We start from the raw sequence: 18,032 nt of genomic DNA on the forward strand, positions 1-18,032 counted from the left end.
TTTTGGTATTTTTTTTTTTTCCTAAAGGAGCCATTTTTAATGGGAAGTTACAGTTAAAACAAAATTTAAAAAATTGAGTTGCATATGTAAGCAAAAATCTTTGAATGAGTAGGTGAGTTATTCATTGCTATATTGTTAAATTATAGGTACAACTAAATGAGGATTAATTATAATTTTAAATCTATTATTACAACTAGAATTTTATATATGAAATCCTTAATCTTCTTTAGTTTTTATTAATTTTGGTCTGACAAATGGTTCAGAGACTTTACCCATAGGATTAAAATATTAATCTTCAAATCTTCTCAAAAATAAAAAGGTCAAATTAGTCAATGATTATTATTTATTTATTTAATCAGTGGACTTATGTTGAAGTTTGTTGTTTACTACTACAGAAAAATGAAACTATAGTGGACTCTGATAAGCTTTATTATGGTGACAAAAATGTAGAAATAAAACCTAAGAACAAACTGTGTAAGTGGAATGATAACATTAATCAACTAGTTGAATCTAGCAATTAAGATTTGAGGGATATAATAGTCTGCTAAGCAGCTGAAGAGACACTCAGAGTGCTTTCTCCTCTTAAATGTCAGTTAGAAATCAAACATGAGATGCACTTATAATTGGTGAATTACAATTTTAAAAGTCTGATTTTAAAAAGATTCTTGAAAATATGGCATGTGTGTCACCATTTGCATGCCTTTCTGGTTGAAGTTTCTGTATATAGCAGCCTGAAAATACGCTTCTTCAATGAACGATCGGTAGATGGTAGGGATGGCTCAAAATCTGTATCATTCACATTGCAGAAAGATACATCACGGTGAAGTTTATGAGCTTGTAAAATGTTTTACCACATATTTCCTGTTCTGAAGCTTTTGGTTGACATCACTGTTATGAAATATGCCATGCCAGCTATTCACTCTCTTATCAATTACAGTGGGTACCATTGTTTTTCTGTGGAATTTACTTTTAATAGAATACCTTGCCTCTGAGTGTAATAGCAGTTATTATTATTAGTGTTGTTGTTAAAAAAACAATTGATTCCTTCTTAAAATCTAGACAAAATAATATGCTGGTGCAGATGAGCTGGCAGCTTACTTTTTAATTATTTACCACTTAAACTACACATGTTCACCTAAATTTGGGTTAGTTTTGTAATACAAGGTAAGTAAAAGAAAGACAAAATGGTTAGTTGATGAGCAGTAATGGCCGGGTGTAAAATGAGTAACGATGCTTTTTAGAGATCAACTTGACAGACTTCAAAGATATTTTATTTTTAAGTACTGATTATGTAGATGACTGCAATTTGTGTGGATTTAAATTTAAAGAAATTGCAAGTTACTGACATTATGTTTATAGAATTTTCCGGGATCTGAGACGTGTTTAAGAAATTACAAATTTCTCCTTTCAATGCTTGGTTAGACTTGCTTATTGAAAAATAAAAAGCAAGATAGAAAGGGAGGGAGGGAGAGAGGGAGGGAGGGAGGGAGGGAGAAAGAGAGAAAGAGAGAAAGAGAAAGAGAGAAAGAAAGAAAATAAAAAGCTCTGAGGTCAGTTTCTTCTTATATATTTATCCCATTCTATCATCTGTGTATGTTGCTCAGTTGACTGACTGAAATGGAAAGTGTCACCAATGCATCCAGTAATTAAAATTATCCTAATAAGAAAGGAATGAATAGTTTCTGTTCTCTTGATATCAGTAATAAAGGAAAAGGAACAAGGTACCTCCTCCTTATTTCCCAAGTGTGAACTCAGTGATTTAAGAAAGTGTTATACAATCCTCATAGCCTAGATTAATGAATGCTATGGGAAATTATATCAAAAGTAAGGGAGGAAAATGTGATTAAAAGACCTATGCCTAAATGTGTATTTTAAAAACAATATTATTGAAATGTTGTTTAACTGAAGTCAATATAATACTAATTGAAATTATTTATTATTAATAAAACACTTAAATGGAAATTTATGTAATCATTAAAAATTTAATGAAAAATAACAGAGGCCAGGATCTCTTATTGTTGACATATAATAATATGGAATAACATAGTAAGAAATTGTAATTAAAAGTATAGATTTTACCATTAACATCCTTAGAATAATAGAAGTAATAAAGATTTTTTTCAGTTTGTTTCCTTGATCTTTTTAGAAACTAGTTTTTAAACAGTTTTACTGAGATAACTCACGTATCATAAAATTCACCCTGTAAATGTGAACCATTCAGTGGTTTTCAATACAACACAGACCTGTGCAGTCATCACAACTATCGTGTTTCCCCGAAAATAAGTCCTAAGTGGAAAATAAGCCCTAGCATGATTTTTCAGGATGACATCCCCTGAACATAAACCCTAATGCGTCTTTTGGAGCAAAAATTAATATAAGACTTGGTTTTATTTTGGGGGAAATATGGTACCTATTTTTAAAAGATGTCATCACCCCCAAAATAAATTGTATGCACATTACCAGTCACTCTCCTTTCATTTCAATTCCATCCTCATCACCTTGCAAACACTAACACACTTTCTATCTTTATTAATTAAACAATCTGTAAATTTAATATAGATGGAATGATAAAATATGTGGCTTTGTATCTGGTTTCTGTCACTTAGCATAGGTTTTCAAGGTTCATCATTGTAACATGTATCGGTACTTCATTAATTTTATTGGCAAACAGTATTTCATTGTACAGATGAACACTTAATTTATCCATTCATCAAATGATGCTCATTTGATGTTTTCCACTTTTCGACTATTAGGAATAAAATTACAATGATCATAAGTACATATGTTTACAGAGATGTTTTCATTTTTGTTGGATATAGAACAAGAAATTGAATTGCTGACTTATATGACTGTGTGTAACGTTTCATTTGAGAAACAGCCTAACAGTATTCCAAAGTAGCTACAGGTGTGTATTAAGTTCTGAAATAGGGAAAGTGAGTACTGCAAATTTGTTCTTTTCTTTTGTTTTAAAAATTGTTTTGGGTAATCTGGATACCCTGCATGTATATATTTATTTTAAAAATGTGATTTTATATTTCTGCAAAGTAGCAATTCTTATAGAGTATGGAATCTGTGATCTATTTGTATAGTGTTGCCATCTTAATAGTGTTGTTGTCTTTTGCTCCATAAAAATGAGTGTCTTTCCACTTATTTCAGTCATCTTTATTTTCTTTCAGAAATGTTTCATAGTGTTCAGTCTTGTACTTCTGTTGTAATTTTTTCCTAACAAGTTTATTTTTAATATTGTAAATGAGTCTTTTACTTAAATTTATTGCTAATGTATAGAAACAAAATTTATTTTTATACTGAGTTCATGTTCTGTCAGCTTGCAGTTAGTTCAAATAAATTTAGTGGGTTCAAAAGATACTCTATATATAACATCATCTTTGAATAAAGATAGTTTTACTTTTTTCCTTTCAATATGTATGCTTTATATGTGCATATATTTATCGCCTAACTGACCCAGGTAGGACCTCTAGAAACAATGTTGAATATAAGTGACTATAGTGGAATTCTTTTCTTGCTAATTATAGAGTGTTTCTCATCTTGAATAAACAGTGCTTAGCAAAAATAACACACAGTTTCAGATTCAAATGTTGTAATTATTTATCTAGATTCCTCAATAAAATACAAACATTGTTAAATGATTTGCACAAATATTATCTTTTAATTTTGCTCTTCAACACAGTATTACTTGAGGTAATTACGAGTATATAATGTTAATACAGTAATTATTTCTGTGAAAATATACTAAATATGACAGAAAAAACCAGTAATGAAATTTAGAAGTTATTATTAGTGGAGAATTTTAAATGTTTGCAACTAACCCCACTGATAACTTTATAAACCTATATCAATTACCTAGTAAAACACTGGCAAGACAGTACAGGACTACATTTTTAGAGCATTTATATTTTAAGAAAAACAATGTATTAAAACATACATGAGCATACAAAATTACATGAATATGCAAAACTTATATAACAAAATTTGCATAAATAGGTAAGTCAACAAATATTTACCAGGCCTCCAAACATTTATATATATACTCTTTCACTTAATAGCTGATATTCAATATAACAGAATCATTTATTTTATTTCAGAAAAATATTTTTATTATTAATAATCTTTGCTATTTATCTAATTTGATAAAAACTGTATTTTAGAATCCATTCTACTTCAAAAACTGTCTTTGTACTACAGATTGTCACATATATTTCAGTTCTTGATTAAAATGAAAAGCAATTCATACAATTCTGTTATGAACTCATTACAAGTGAAATATGTTCTCAATGTAGGATCTTTGGAAAAATACAGACTATGCTTTGTAACCCAAGCATCTATTACAGCTCATCAGAAGTCCAAGAATATGAGTGAGATCATAGGAACAATAGAGTTTTAAGCATTCTGTTTTAAACATGCATGTTCTCAGCCTCGTATTGATTACTGCTTTAGTATCTTTCAGAGCCATAGGGCATAATGGAATGGTATTCAAAACTCCCAGACTGCTCACAATTCCTTGCATTCCTACTGTCACCTTTCCTCTAAATTTCCATTTTCATTTTATTCTGCTAACCAGATCTGGTCTTATTTGTTTGCTTCCCCCAATTGTTTTAAAAACACTTATTAAATGAACCCTTATCACTCTTTTAGGCATCTAAGTTCTTTCCACATCAAGTGGCCTCGAGCCTCATGGTAGCTGTGCCTGGAAGTTTTTAAGTGCCAAACTCTACTTGGAACCATTTTTTTTTGCCTTCAAAATTTAACTCTTCATAATTCTTGACACATAACAAATGGTGGATTTACTCCCAGGGGTACTGTTTTTCACTCTGCTTATCAATTCTGTTACATATGTCACCTGAAAGTCTACAAGACATGACAGTGGTTTTGAGTAAATGTGACATCATGTTATTTGGAGACTGCTTCTGTAACAGTGGTGTAACTGTTTCAATAGGGGGAAGACGGAAGTTAGATTTAATTCCATAATATGCATAATATGCATTTATTTACATAATATGCATGTAAACTGTAGGTTGGCTCATATACATATCCTTCAATTTGCCTATATTAAATATTACTATTTATATTAAGACTTATCAGAATATTTTAAAAAGGAAAAATGCATTCTTTATTTAACTTTTGTCTAAATTTACTTTAAGAATATAGCACAATTAGTTTAATATCTAGTTCTTTAATTTTTTACATTGCTTTTAATTTTGCTATAGTGAATAATAGTTAAAATATCGTTGTGTATAAAATGTAGAAATCTGTTAACTGTCCTTAAAATTGATGCATTACTAGGTCCCAAAATATGGGGGGACTAATAGATAGTCAGAAACCTTTAACCGTGCACTTATAGTCACCTCTTGTCACATTCTTGCTAAAATTGATGAATAAAATCTATATGTGTTTTTATTCTATCATTTTGTGGTTACCATTACATATGCATATTTTATTTTTTTATTTAAACAAAAATTTTAATTAAATTGTTTTATCTTCTATGACCTATATTCTCTTCACTTTGTACTTCGTACTAATCTTTCTATTCTCTTCCACTAGATTCTAGTAGTTTCTCATGTCTATGTATCATAGATTTTTGTCTGCTAGATATGCATGAAATTATGTTCCTCATCACTTACAGCATAGATTTTAATTCTGGTGTCATATCTAGGGTTTCACAGCAGTTCTTCAAAATTCTTCACCTCTGCTGCTGCTTCTCAGCTTCTTTCCAGTGTTTTCTGTCCCAAGTCCTTAGAGTCACTCTCCTTTCTGTCCTACTAGAAGAGGCCGATTCATTTCCTGTCATTTACACAATGAAATATTCAGAACAAAGCTTTTTCTATATTTATTAAATATATTATACATTTGCTTTTTTTCTGAATTATTTGAAGTATTTTCTTTTTCAATGATCACTAAAGTGTCTTCATTTTCTTTAACTATTCCACAGCCTTTGACATACTTGTTTACATCAGCTTCTTGGTGCATTATCCTCACTTGATTATTATTCTTTCTTACAAGACAGTTGTTTTAAGTCTCCTTTGTTGGCTGTTCCTCCTTCATGTCCCTCTAAATACTGCAGTTTCTCATAACTGAGGGTGATACCCTCTGTTTTTCTATAACTATGTTCATTATCCTGATAACAGTCTATATTTAAATGATATGTTTACATGTCATTTATGCTGATATTTTCAGCATTTGTATTTCTAACTCTGATTTCTCTATTGACTTGGGTATTAAGTCAGATGTCCTAAAAAGAGATTCTGAGGAGGGGATTTATGTGCAAGGACCTTAGAAAGGCATGTCGTCATGGATAATCAAAAAGAGCCTGAGGAGACAGAATAGCAAAAAGAAACCCAGCCAAGACTTGCTTTCGGATAAGTCTAACCCTGGAACAATGATGTAAGTTAAACCACAGAGTTTGTTCCACTTGGTTTAAAGGAAGATTGGCTTTGACTCTTTATTCACCATGCCTTAGAAAAAATTGTTTAATGTGAGATGGTACCGAAAGCGTAATGACAATATCTGAGCAGTTGTGGGCAGGCAGCAGTGCAAGCAATGCAAGGGACAGCGAGGTGAATGATAGCAGCTTTAAATGGGTCCTAGGGAATTTGAGTGGTGCACTATCTGCTCCAATGTTAAACTGCCTGCTTGGTTTGACATAAAGTGGCAAACTCTCCACTTTAATGTACAGGTGTCACCTAACTGAAACAGTTTTAATATGGAATTTTGTTTCTGCTAATCGTCTAGAATAATAATTGCCCAGTTTTCCCTAACTCAAAAATGGTACAATCTTTCACTCAGTTACCTGGACCCAAAACCTAGACGTCTTAATTTATTTTGCTCATCCCCTATATTCAAGCTTACTGTAAGACCTGCTGGTTATAATGACATATTACAGACCAAATCAGACAAGGAAAAAAATAATTCAAAACAAAGTGCTAAATTGAGAATGTTTGCTAGATAGGCTAACTTGTTGACTATATCTAGTTATTGTCTTGTTTCTGTTTATAGAACAGAATGTTTGTTATATATCAAAGAAAAAAACATAAATAGGAATATCTGGGAATTTAAGTACATCTACCTGTTATCAATTATGATAAATTAACGGTCTATGTTTTAGTGTCTCTGGTGTTTCTCTTTCCTAGTTGAGTTATCACATAGGGGTATCTGATAAAGAGTTCTGAGGGGAAATGTTTCTAATCAAAGTTTATGTTTTTGTTGATTTAGACCATATGATTATATCATATTCAATACACTAAATTGCTACGAGTCCAAGGTTACTTTTAAACTGTATTGTACATGAATTGATTTTCACAGCTCTGCCTGTATTTGAGTGAAGTTATGCAGCTCCCCGGACTTGTTCTAATCCTCTATAGGACTCTCATTGCTGGCAAACCAAAGTAATCCAAACCTTTTATTCTGTGAACCAAATACTACATAATGAAACAAAAGGGTGTGTGCTTATACACATGTATAGACATGGGAAAGAATCACAAACATAGCATACATTTAACCAATCATAATTTCAGATAGGCATTCAGAAACTTATTAAATGTGGTAATATATTAGCTCTTAGAGTCATATTTTCATTTGAAGAGGACAGAAAAAGACATTCAACTGATCTTATCCTTGGTTGTGCGTCTTTCTTTGGAATTAGGGCACCACTACGGTTTTCACTTCTCTAAGACTTTTACTCAGTTGGATGCTTCAAAGTAGCCTATTTATTTTTAATGATTTCATATTCTCTCTTCACTGCCTTTTACAAGGTTAAGCAACTTTCACTTTTATATTACTAAAAGTACTGTTCAACCTAAAGTACCAAAGACTCAAAAGCTGAACATATTGGCAGAATTAATGACTGGCAGATGTGGTCTTCATTTAGTCTATCCAAAGGCAGAGTCCTGGTTTAGCTTTTAACTGTTTTACTACTGTTGCTATCATGGAGGATCCATGCATATTTGCCACTTGGAAGATCTCAGCAGGTGATAAAAATGTATGTTCTTTGTTAGAAACTAGGATTTTTAAAGCCTAACACAAAGACCTAACAATGAGCCCTTTTTCCACTCTCTGTGGTTGGCGAAATTCTATTTTGTAGAGAATATATTAAAAGGGCCATATTGTACAAGTAGAAAATCTACTTCTAAGCTACACTTTATTAAATAAACATACTAAAGAATTGGTTATTTCTGCTATTTCTACTTGAGATATCAACAGTAGCATAACAGTAATATTTTGATTTGTCACATTTTATACATAAAGAGACCAAATTTGAAAATTTAACTGAAAAAATGAAATTGTTCTTAAAAATCTACTTTTCTCTACTTTTGAAAATATGAAAGTTAAAAAAAAAAGTCTTAGAAATTATTAAAGGAAACACACTTCCAGAATTCAAAATAACAATTAATAGTGTATTTTACTTTTGTTACTTTTAAAAACTAAATATATAGGTATGGCGTAACCCTTTATACAAAACCATAGGCACATTTTCCTGGCCTAGTTTTATTATTATTTTTAATAGACATTATTGTTTATTTAATAATTAAATTAATTAATATTAATCAATTACCTTAAAGAGGGCGCAGCTCACATTGGCCCATGCGCTGATCGAACTGGCACCCTTGGTGCTACCAGCACCACGCTCCAACCAACTGAGCTAACCAGCCACCCCCCTGGCCTAGTTTTAAAGGCTATCCATGTCATCTGTCTGACTTTATACCTTTAATATAATTTCTTATATTTTTACTTATATGCAGGTCAAACATCAATATGCAATATAGAGCATTGTGTGTGTTATTTCATGTTCATTTTTAAAATATATACATTATCTTCATCTTCCTTTTATATTTCACTCATTATTATATTTCATGACATAGCTTTATGTAATTTTCAACTAAAAAATATTCAACTTTGTGAATAGATGTCATATTTTAATTTACTCATTCTCCATATTATGGACATATGCTTTGCTTCCAGTGTCTCCACTATAACAAACTGCCATAATAAGCATTCAGGTCTGAGTGTCCTGTTGCAGTTGTGCCACAAATGTAACAGGGTACTGTAGTCTTTCATTATTTGTGGTTTTGCTTTTCATAGTTTCAGTAATCTAGGGTCAGCTGCATTCTGATAATGTTAAATGAAAAATTCCAGAAATAAACAATTCATAAATTTTAAATTGGGCACCATTCTTAGTAATGTGATGAAAGCACCCACCATCCCATTTTACCCCACTCATGACATGAAACATCCTCATGTCTATACTGTATAAGCTACCCACCCTTTAATCACTTAAGAGATCAACTGTTGGTCATGGTATCACAGTGTGTGTGTGCAATAGTGATGCCGGCAATTTGGATATATCAAAGAGAAGCCATAAAGTGCTTCCTTTAAGTGAAAAGGTGAGTACAGTACAATACATTATTTTGAGAGCGAGCTCACATTCACATGACTTTTATTATAGTATATTGTTATAATTTTTCTGTTTTATTATTATTTATTATTGTTAACCTCTTACTGTGCCTATTTATAAATTAAACTTTATCATAAGTATAGTATGTATGGAAAAATCGTGGTATACATAGTTTGCTACTATCCATGATCGCAGACATCCACTAGGGTTCTTGGAAAGCATTTACCATGGATAATATAGGACTACTTTCTTCAACTAAAAATGGAACTGTTAGGCCATTGATTATGCACAATTTCAGTTTAATTAGATGCTGACAAATTATTCTCAAAATAGCAATATCAATTTGTCCTCTCATAATCAGTTGCGAAAAATAATTTTATCCTCATTCTTACCAACATAGAATTGTGTAAGTGCAACCACACTCAAAGTATATTTTATTTTCCCCAACATTGTGGTTTGAAATAATAGCTATTAATTACTTTAGTTTTTATTTATGACTGAGCTCCCTTTTCTGTATTTATTTGTAAAATTTTTTCAATTCTGTGAATTTTTAATTTCTGTTAACTGATTTTGCTATAAATTATATAGGTTATTTATCTTTTCATTTATATATTTTGGTTACTAAATATCTTCTTTTATGTTGAATAGTTCTCTCCATCTGTTGCTTAGATCTGTTGCTTAGAAAAAAAACATCATCAAAACCAATTGTTCTGAAATCAATATGGGAAATGTCACTTACTTTTAAAATAGATTAATTATATTAGAAATAAAGACTAAAGATATGGTAGATGGTCAAGTTATAAAAAAGATATAGACTTGGTAAATGGTTTCTGCATTTTTTACTTCTTAGTGCTGTTCAGTCAAATATATTTTTAGAAAGGATAATAATTTGCATTCATCACACACACACACACACTCACACACACACTCACACACCAATCAAGGATATGATATTGTATTGATGAAATAAACAATAGCAAACCTGCTCTAAGATTTTGGGCTTTATTTCCACTATTAAATTTTCACTATTAAAATACTATTTTTATCTAAAGCAAGGATAAGAAGAAAGAAAACATTTTAAGAGATACAAAACAATAATAGACAAAAGGGCTTTTTTATTATTTTTATTAAACATTATTGAAGTGACAATGGTTTCAAGTGTACATAGGTTTCAAGTGTATAATTCTGTAATACATCGTCTATATATCACATTGTGTGTTCACCACCCCGAGTCAGTTCTCTTTCCATCCCCATATATTTGACCCCGTTTACCCTCATCTACCGCTCCTCTTCCCCCTTAAGCTCTGGTAACCACTAAACTATTATCTATGTCTCTGAGTTTTTGTTTCTTTATTTGCTTGTCTTGTTCCTTTGTTTTTCATTTTATGTCCTACATATCAGAGAAATCATATGGTTCTCAAGTCAAAAAAGGGTTTATTGATTATGAAGTCGGTTTTCAGTTTTCAAGCAAGGTATATTTCATACTATCACTGTTCTTATTTCATTTCAGAGAGGCATATAACCTTCTCATCAAACAGCAATATTACCCCATACTTTGATTTAGGTCTAAATTTTCTACAGTAAAAGTCACCCCTTTTAATGTGCAGTTATATGAGATTTAAACGACACAGAGTTGTGTAGGTGCAACCACACTCAAAGTACATTTTAGAGTAATCATGACCCCAAATGCCTTCATAACTTCAACTTTTGCCCTTACATGATCCACTGGAATCTCATGATCTGACTTCTGTCAATATAATTTTTTCTTAATCTAGAAAGTTATTAAAATATGTAAAAGTTATTATAATACGTAAATTGTTGGGTTTATTTTCCTTCACTTAGCATTATGAATTTGAGAGTAATCTATTTTGATGTCTGTGTCAATATTTTATTGCTATTTTATTGCTGAGTAGTATGTCATTGTATGGATGTGCAATTGATTGTTCACCAATTCACCAACTAAAGGACATTTGGACTGTTTCCAGTTTATGGCAGTTTTAAATATAGTTGCTATAAATATTCATAATATTCATAAAGAGTATTTGAATGAATATAATGTTCATGTCATTTGGTATATACCTAGAAATGAAATTGCCAGGTCCTACAGTAAGTGTACATTAATTTTACAAGACTCAGAGTCAAACTGTTTTCCACAGTGACTGTACAGTGTTGTCTCCCATGCAGAAATGGATGACTATTACATGATTTAAATTAACTATCTAATATCATGTTTAAAATGTTGAGTAAACAAATTTTCATTCCCTAAGTGTGACCTCATGCTCTTTATGCGTGCTATGACTTATATGTTTTTCCTACTGTCATTGTATTTTTGATACCAGGAAGTATATTTGTCATTCTTTAGAAGTAACAAGAATTCTGGATGTAGTAAAGTTATTGATTATAATTTATTTTAATTGTGGTGAAAAACAGTCATAGCAAGACTTCTATTTCTAAATCAAGTACAGAGTATATCCAAAGTGTAATTCTAGTGATCATTCATTTATTTACTATTTCACATGCTTGTTGAAAATGGGGATTGTAAATGATGTAAAACTATGAGACTCTGTGGATACACATTTGTAAATGTGAGAGAAAGACTGGACAGTTTGAGTATGTGGATATTTAAAGCAGGCTCATTTCTCAATATCATGTGAGAGAAAAAGAAAAAAAAACTGGTTCTCATGGCACTATGTTCCAATGTACATCCCAAATGCCTACAATATAATAGAACTCTAAGTGCCCAGTTTCCTATTAAATCCAAAGGAAATTTCCAGTGCTTTTTTCTGTAAGTGCCATACCTGGAAGTTAAACATTCAGCCATTTCTAACATGAGTCAATAAATTTAATAAAATATTTTAATAAAAATTAATAAAATATTAAATAAAAATGTTTTAAATTTCCATAGCATGATAAAAATAGATTGTGACTTAGAATTAGCCCGTGGTTCTATCTATGTGAATAACCTACAGCTTTTATTCTTGTGACCTAACAACATCTTAATTTCTTTTCTAATTTACTGGTAATGAAGAAATTATAGTAAATAGTAATTTTATTAGTTGTATTCAGCATTCTAAACCTGTGTTAGTTATCAACAAATGACTAATGATAAAAGCAGCTTACTTCATCAGACAATGGCATTTTCTCTTGCTCTGACACTCCATTGTGCCAGTCACCTCCAAACATAAGGTCACAGCTATTCTGACATTTTTACACAATGGAAAATTAGCCTGTTTCACACAGAAATAAAAAATAAATAAATACATTTAATAACCTGACATTTGGAACTAGAAAAGACATTTCAAATATTGGTAATTTTAGATGAATTTTATGTGAAAGCAACATTAGTATTACAGAAATAAAAAAAAAAGAGTATTTTCTTAGGCCAGTAATAATATACAGACTTAACAAGACTGTTATTGTGAATCATTTTCCAGTAACCAAGACTGACAAGCTCACGAAACCATTCTAGCAACCTGTATCCACACAAAACTCTCCAATTTCTATTCCATATGAAAAAATCGCCGTTCCCTTATATTTTAATAGAGCTTTCATAACTTTATGTGCATGCCCATTTTAATGTACAAATTCACTAAATATGTACAACTCTATCTTAAAATTACACATTTTAATTGCAATAAAATTTAATGAATATTATGACAATATTGGAGATGGTTCTGTCCTCTCTTTTCACTCTATGAATTTTTCTGTCTATTCTACTACCACTATCATGCTATTCAATTATTTAATTTTTACTCTCCTTAATTTTTATCTCATCTATTGTATACTGGCTAAATTTTGTTTGTTGTGATTGACACTTTGAGCATTGATTTATTAAATACTGACCTATAAGTCTATATGTTTAGACTTTTCATATGGAGTGTTGATATTGTTTCATCCTTTGTGAAAATATCTCAACCTCAATAACTCTAATTCTTATTATAATAATAAGGCATTTGGGCTATTACTGTCATTGATCTAAGATGAACATCCATTCATCATGCAGGTATGGCTTCTGATAAGGAAATTGTAATGACTATTACAAATCAATAATTAGTTTTGATTTTTAAAATGTTGCTTTTTATGCTTATTTGACTTCATGTTCTATGAAAAAAATTGAAAACAGTGAGTCTTTTTCCATTTTGTCTTCTTGTTTGAGCATCCCGCAAATTATTTCATATATTATATATTTATATTTGCTTTTCTTTCATGATTTCATGTAGCTCAGTGTCTTTACAAGCCTAACATATGCTGATGAGTTGAACGTGTGGCACTATCCCCCACCACAATATCCTAGAAATTTCCATGTTTGTATTTTTATATTAATTTTTATTATATTTTGGGGTAACATTAGTTAGTAAAATTATATAGTTTTCAAGTGTACATTTCTATAATACATCATCTATATATTACATTATTGTTCACCACCCAGTGTCAGTTCAATTTGTAATGTGTATCTTAAATTTCAAACAGCCTGTCAAAATTGAAAAATATTTTAACCCCAACAGTTCTTACCCTACCATCAAGAACCCTATCTCCACATCACTCTATCTCACGCAGAGATAAAGGTGTCATTTTTGATTCTTTTTATTTATTTCCGTTCTCCCACAACCAGTTAGTAGAAAGCTGTTATTGGTCTGCCTTTATTTTGGTCTTGCTTTTAATTCCTCTTCTAGACAGCAGCTGAGGAACTATGTGTAAAACATAAACCATTAAAAAATAATTTTCTGTATAAAATGGTCCAATAATCTTCCATTTTAATCAGATAAAAATCTGAGTTCTCACCATGTTTTATCAGGTGCTACTTGACCTGTCCTAAATCACCCACAACTGTTCAAATTCATTATTGGGATCCACAATCCCCTAGTATTTTTTAATTTCCTGAACACACCAAACATATTTCAGTATCAAAATCTTTACAGAAACATAGGCATATACTTAAAATGATAGTACCCATATCTTCAGATAGTTTTCTTTTTGTCATGTAAATTTAAATTCAAATGTCACTTCATCAGAGAACCTGGCTCTTGTCATTCCAGCTAAAACAGATTTAATTCCTGTCATATTACCAAGTTATTGTTTATTTCTTTTGTAATACTATTATCCATAAAAAAAATATTTTATTAGTTTTTTTTTGTTTTTGTTTTGTTTTGTTTTGTTTGTTTGTTTTTGCTTGTCTTCTTAAGATAGTATTTTCCTTGAGGGCAAGAATTCAAATGATTCAATACATTGTATCCTTAGGTACTATTATACTTCCTGGATTACAGCCACTGTTCAGTAAACATTTGTTATCTTCATGATATACATGGAAGGTTTGTGTCCTCACAACATTTATATATTGAAACTCTAATCACCAAAGTGATAATATTCAGAGATAGGGTCTTTTGGAGGTGATAGGTCAAGAAGGTACAGCCTTCATGAAGGGATTAGTGTCCTCCACAATTAGTGGAGAAGCTGCTATTTCTCTGCCATATGAAGAAACCAGGAATAGGGTCCTCACCAAATCTGACACCATAGTACCATGTTCTTGGACTTCCAGACTTCAAAACTGTGAAAAATACATGTTTGTTGTTTATGCCACCCCATCTATAGTATTTGTTATGGCATTCCAAGGAGACTAAGACACTTACCAAGTTCCTTTCTAATTACAGACAAAAGTGTTTGAAAAGAAATTTCAGGATAGTTATATAATTATTGTGATATTCATTTTTTATCAACTATTACACATATTTCTCTGATACATTTGTTTAGTTGCTTACTTTGATTTCCACTGAACTGGTTTTCTGATAGATCTAACCATATTCTGTGGACTGCGAAGATATAAGGATGAAATAGTTACTTTCCATATATCCATCCATTCATGCATTCCACATTATTTATGAAGTGTCCACTACAAGCCAGGCAGTGCCCACGGGCCTTTATGAATCTACTGCTCTAATTAGGAGAGAATCTTAATAAATAAAGACATGAACATGTTAATATGACAAATGAGGTAAATTGATATATGGGGACATAAAGCAAGGTAAATAAGCTGCGGCATGTTCTGAGGAAATGTTTATATAATGTATTTGGGGAAGCATTTGTTGACAAGATGAAATTTTAGCACTGACATCAAGAAACTGAGCAATGTCCTAAGACACTTTATATATAGAGAGAGAAGAAACATTCAGGGCATAGAGAAAAAAACAAAGGACCTGAAAAGAGAAGATAGTTGTTATGTTTCAGGAAGAGCAAAGATTCCAGTGTTGCTATAGCTGAGTGAGTAAAGACAGGAACTAATAGAGATGAGGATGATTCAAAAATGATGTGGATGATTCATATATATACAGTGAAATTCCACTTGATTAAAGATGTTCAAGGTTTGCACAGATGTGCTGAGAGGATTAATTCAGCAAGCCTGGAATTGACCTGAAATAGTTTTCTAAATCACATGCAAGACCCTGAACTGTATCAACTCTGAAACAGATTGAATAAAGACAAATTATATTGCTTTAAACCATGGGTCTGAGGTGATTCAGAGTGGTTTGTACAAATTTTCACATTGTTTATTGATGATAGGGAAATTAATACTTTGCACACTCTCCTGGTGACACCTCCAGAGTGCTCTGCTTTGGGACGACTTGTGTAGCAAACACGTGTATATGTGTAGCAGGGTATGAGAATCCCCAACCCAAACTGCATTTTGGGCTTTCTGACTCTTATGTGCTCTGTACACGTGTCAGTGGTTTCTGACTTGAGATCAGTACAAATGACATGGCATTTGCAAAGGGAAAACAACTGGGGTTCAGGATTTACCTTACTGGGTTTTATGCTCTGAGCGAAACTTTGTCCTTCATACATGTCCTTCATTTAGTCTTTTGCTGGCGTATTACCCTTTTCCTGAAAAAGCTGTCTGTTTGTAAACAGTCTCATTCTGGGTGCCATGGATCCCCTTTGGCAATCAAACCCTGATTTCCATTTTTAGCGCAACACCAAAAACTATAAAACATTGTTAAAAGAAACTAAATAAGTTGTACATAAATGAAGAGGTATGAGATTCAATATTGTTAAGATGTGTATTCTTCCCAAATTGATTTATAGGCTCATAAATTCCGTAAAAATATCATCAAGCTCTTTCATAAAAATAGACAAGCATATTTAAAAGTCATATTGAAATGCAAAAGACCTAAACATATTAGAAAATATCTGTAAGACATTTTTTGGTCAATTTTTTAATAAAGTTTTACAATAATCAAGAGAGTACGTTATTAGGTCAAAGCAGATAAATTGATTAGTGCATAATATATTCTAATGAAATATAAAGATGGTATATTATAGAATTGTATATTTGAAACCTGTATAATTTTATTAACTAATGTCACCACAATGCATTTAATATATATGATATATATATAATATATATATATCATATATGTATATTATATATTATATAATATATTACATATAATATGATATTTATATACACACATATCTATATATATATATCACATTATATTATGGATATATAATATATGTCACATATATCATATGATATGTATTTATATATTTGTATATATATCTTATATATATATAAATATCATATATAAATATGTAGGTAGATATATGATATATGTAATCTATCTATCTATCTATCTATCTATCTATCAATCAATCTATCATCTATCTATATATAATATATTCCAGAAATAGACCCACGCATTGGTAGTCAGTTGATTTTTTACAAAGTGCTAAGGTAATGCAATAGAGAAAGGACAGTGTCTACAATAAATTATCTTGGTAAAATTGGACACACATGTGCAAACTAATGACCTTCAACCCAAACTTGGCACCACATATAAAAATTAGCTCAAAGTGGGCATTGATCTAAATGCATTGATCTTAAATTATAAAATATCTTTAAGTTAGCGTGAGGAAGATTAGCAAGATCTTTGTGATCTTGTTCTCTTCCAATCAGTTTCCTGTCTTGCTTCTGATTGATTCTGGTGCTATTCACATCTCCCAGGCCAGGCTTCATTTGTGTGAGGGAAAGGGATCCCTTACATGAAAGGGACCACTCTTTTCACTCTGCCTAAACAAGTGTCCCACATCTTACCTCCATGCTATTGGTGGTATATAGAAGATATGGGTATGATTAATATTGAGAACACAATCCAAATCAGAGACTAAAATTTTCAGGAGAATCCATGACTGGAAACATAGTCCACATATTTTACACAATAAAATTCTGAACAGAAGTTTACTAGGACCATAAAATGAATAATTGTTCCCATTTGCCTATATCCTGGGTAAGACTTGCCTTTGTGGCCATCATCAATGGAGCATGCTAATGTTTGATAGAGTCCCTAGAAGCCAGTATTTACAGAGGGTGCACTGCATAATACATTGTCATGAGTAATGATGTGACTAGCAACAAATGCATGGTGTTATAAAGCAGCACAGGCAAGATGATCGTTTCAGTGTATGCCGGTACTAATGGGCCATGTATTATAACAACAGTGTTGCTACCATTTTCTTTCATTTGTTTGTTTGTTTGTTTTTGTTTGTTTGTTTGTTGTTTCTTTGTTTGATTTATGTAGGAAGACATGAAATCAGTCAGAAATAAGATGTGAAATAATTTAAAGGTGAAGAG

Source organism: Rhinolophus sinicus, linkage group LG04, assembly GCF_036562045.2.
Source record: "Rhinolophus sinicus isolate RSC01 linkage group LG04, ASM3656204v1, whole genome shotgun sequence".
Taxonomy (NCBI): Eukaryota; Metazoa; Chordata; class Mammalia; order Chiroptera; family Rhinolophidae; genus Rhinolophus; species Rhinolophus sinicus.